Source organism: Ictidomys tridecemlineatus, chromosome 13 (assembly GCF_052094955.1).
Source record: "Ictidomys tridecemlineatus isolate mIctTri1 chromosome 13, mIctTri1.hap1, whole genome shotgun sequence".
Taxonomy (NCBI): domain Eukaryota; kingdom Metazoa; phylum Chordata; class Mammalia; order Rodentia; family Sciuridae; genus Ictidomys; species Ictidomys tridecemlineatus.
The window spans coordinates 61,396,698-61,401,134 of NC_135489.1; positions in this window are offsets into that span (position 1 = coordinate 61,396,698).

The following is a 4,437-nucleotide window of genomic DNA, read 5'->3' on the forward strand; positions in this document are numbered from 1 at the left end:
GTAAGAAGACCTGTAACATAAATATTTCTAATAGTAATATTTTAAAAATTATTCTTAGTTGTTGATAAACATTTATTTATATACTGCATTAAGAATTGAACCCAGTGTCCCACACATTCTAGGCAAGCACTGTACCACTGAGCTACAACTCCAGCCCCATCTATTAGTAATATTGTGATTTGGATATGAGGTGTCACCTGAAAACCTCATGTGTTAATTCAGGACTGGCCAGAAGTGAAATAATTAGATTATGAGAACAGGAACATAATCAATGAGTTGATCCATTTGATGGAATAATAATTTGATTGAATTATTGGGGTAACTATAGACAGGTTAAATGTGGCCAAAGGAAGTAGGTCACTGGTCACTGGGGGCATCCTTAGAGTTATATTTGGTCCATGGCTGTTTGTTCTTTGTTTTTTATCCACTACCCTTTCTCTCTCTCTCTCCTTCATGGCTGCCATGAGCTGAGAAGTTTTTATATGTTATGGTCTTCACGTTGGGTCCACAGCAATAGAGTCAGCTGACCAAGAATTGAACCCCTGTAACTATGATCCCCCCAAACAAAAAACTTTTCCTCCTGAAGTTGTTCTTGTCAAGTATTTGGATCACAGTGATAAAAATTGACTAACCCAAGCAATATGAGTCATTGCAATGAGAAAATGACAGCACAGCTATTCACCAATACATTATAAAGCAACTGAAATTGCATCAAGATGTCCTCAGTTCCTTAGGTCATGGCACATCTCGTCAGGTGAGACCCAAGTGCCTTGATGTTAGAGGACCTTCCCAAGGTCATATGATCAGTGAGTTGCATAACAAGGTCTGACACCCATATTTTGAACTTGTGATTATCCACAAGTTATTATTTTCTCTGTCTTGGCTAAAGATAGACATTTGGAATCTAAAATAGGCCTAATATAGCTTATTAACATGTGTACTTTATCTTTAAGGAATCTGTAAGAGTAAGGGGACTGCAAAAAGGAAGATCCTGAGTAACCATGACAAAATCTGTGACTGAAAAAACACAGTGGTATCCTTAAAATAAAGTCTGTCCAACTTTGGGAAACTTCTCTTTCTGCACTTATAGACTTCAAAGTCTATGTACCACACAGGTTATAGATAGTCATTGGGTCTGAGAATAGTACATATGTTGGTTATGACTTCACACATATCCTCTTCTTTAATGTGCTCTGGGTGTTCATCGCATGTCAGAGTTTCTTCAGTTAATCTCTGATCAGGCTGGTTATAAACCAACTTGTCCAATTATTTTACATCCTTGGTTAGATTATAGAACTTTTAGATGTACAGAAGACATAAATTTTCTTCCAGTGAAACGGAGTGAGAGGTAATTATTACCCTTCATCAAAAAGCATGTCAAGCCCTCTTGCTCATGCAGCTGCTCTGCCTTGTGTTAATCTCTTCTATGGGTCTTGGAGGCAAGCATGTGGAGGCTCAGGTTTCTGCAGAGAACTGTGGTATTACCATTAAGTACACACTTAGGTTAAAATAGTTCGTGGCACTCAAAACTGGTGCCCTTTCAACCTATTCAGAAGGGTCTGCTTTGAAATTTCTTCTTTCAGATTTTTTATTATGAAATACCATTAGGTCTTGGGGCAGCTTGTGCTTACTTAGAATAGGAAAATTAATCATTAAAAAAAAACTGGGTGTGAGGAAGAAAATAAAGGTCAGAGAAAAATGACAATCACCATGTTTATAAAGGAAAGTAGTTTAGAAAAATACTTAATAACCTTAAATGAAATTGAATTGATGATGTTTTGATACTAAAAACATATCATAATGGGAGTTTTGTTGAAAAATACACATAAAATAAAAATGCTATTATAATGATTTTAAGTATACAATTCTGTCACATTAATTGATTTCACAGTATTAACCATTCCTAATTTTTTTTCCATTTTTTAAGCAAAGATTCTATACCATTAAAAAATTTATCCACATCCTTCCTCTCCTTGAACTTCTGCCAATTTCTGTTGTAGTTTATGTATTTATGAAATTTTCTATTCTACATATCTCCTTTACGTAGAATTGTTTAATACTTGTCTTTCTATGCATGGTTAGCACTTAACATTATGTTTTCAAGTTCATTAATGTTCTCCGTACATCCAAACTTCATTCCTTTTCACAGCTGAATGATACATTACATGCATATAAAACATATTGATTATTCATCCACCTATCTAGGGACATTTGGGTTATTTTCATCTTCTGCCTAATATGAATAATGCAATTATGAACACTGGTGTGTGAGAGTCACTGAGCTCAGTGTTCTTGAGTATATGCCTAGAAGTGGATTTGCTGGATAACATGATAATTTTATGCTTAATATTTTGCAGGATGGTTACACAATTTCCATTTTCAACAGAAAGCAACAGGATCCCATTTTTCCATATTACCATGATTTTAAAAAAATATTTATTCTTAAATTTTAGGTGGACACAATATCTTTATTTTACATTTATGTGGTTCTGAGGCTTGAACCCAGTGCCTTGTGCATGCTAGGCGAGCACTCTACCACTGATCCACAACTCAAGTCCTACCATAATTTTTAATTTTCCATATAGTTTACAATAGCCATGTACCCTGAGTTTTTGATTTGCTTTTCCCTAATTACTATTAACGTTTTCTTGTGTTTATTGGCAGGTGAACATCTCTGGAAAAAAAATTGTTCAATTTATTTTTCAGACTAAGTTGCTTTTTTGATATTTAATTGTAGCCATCATTTATCAAATATAAATTGCAAATATTTTCTTCCGTTCTGTATATTATCTTCATTATTTATTTAATTCTATTTTAACAGATTTATTAAAGTATAATTAGAATAAACTGTGCATACTGTACCTATTTAAGATACATAATTTTATTTATTTTTTGTGGCCCAATGGGGCAGTGTACTGAGCCTTTACATTGTGGATGGAATGAAGGTAAATGGAACAGAGTTTTATACTAGTAAATCCTCTTTGGGGAGCCATGAGTGGGCAACAAATTTAGAAAGAGCTACATGAAAGGTATATAGTTGACTGTATATCATGAACCTACTCATATTCAGATATTTATCCTTGGAAATATGGAGACAAATGCTTTGATTAAGGTGTGCATCCTGGCCCCAATACGGGCAGTAGGTCTGGTACTGTGGTACATAGAAAGTTTATATCAAAGTGCTAAAGTAGGATGGAACACAGTTGAAGAGGTGGCTATGACCCACTGGCAGGTATACTCCTACCTCCAAACCATCTTTTCACCCAAGTACAGACAGGAACAGAAACAGTAAACTTTGCAACAAGTGTGCAACTGGTATATTGATTATACTGACACTTTGACAAACAGTAAATGACATAAATATGCCTTAGGAGCTGATGAATTTTTTTCAAGATTTCTCTAGTAAGAGAGTTAATCAAACCACCACTAGCAAAGGTCTTGAGAAGTTGATGTAATATATGGATATCCATACTGGCTTGACAGTGACTAGGATACCCATTTGTAGACCATGCTTTTCAGGAGCATCCCTAAGTGTTAGGTAGAAGTCCAATAATGTAGCAGGGGTACAGAGTTTCTTTGAATTGCCTTTAATAAATAATTAAGTAATTTGTACAAAACAACCTGAGAATAAACAGGCAGAAATAAATGGAGCCAGTTAAGAAAGATATCAGGAAGAAAAATCAATGGAACTAACTCCTGACAGGGTCTACTGGGATCATTGTAAGGCTGGAGTTAATGGTCATAGATTTCTCCAAGTATTTCAGAAGGGAAATTTCATTAGTAGAGCAGATGCACTAAGATAAATTTTGCCAGATTATTGACCCCAGCACCCACATTAACATAGGATTGATTTGTAGATGAAGCCCCCCCCACCCCATGGGATTGTTGCCTGTGACAGTTCCAGAAATTACCAATTAGGGTCAAAAAATTCCCCCACCCAAAATGAAGGAGAAGTTAAATATCTGATTGGTGAAGAGTGCAGAAAGTGTATCCCAGTTCTCATGGTAAACATAAGTTTGCCATTAAGTTCTTTGTGTCATTCTTTGCTCAGGGATGACCTACTCTGTATGACACTTACTTTCATTTATAATCAAATTCTCTTACTTGGCTTTTCATGTCTGACTCTAAATTATCTTTTGCCAGCACATAAAAATTAAGGTTTGGAGTTTTGGCCCCTCATTCACCTATGACACTAAGCACATGATGTGTCATGTCACTTTCATCTTTCATGTAACCCTCAGGGAGCAAGAAGTGTTTGTGGAGAGAGAAAAGGGCTAATTAAAGTAACAGATATGGACCATACTAGGCAAACCCACCTTGACCACCTGAACTAGAGCCTTTGGAGACGTGTAAATAAATTTAAGAACTCAAAAGGCTGGTATGTCGTCCCCTTATGAACACCTGGGTACTCTGGCCCCTGTCACAAGCTGTGCATGT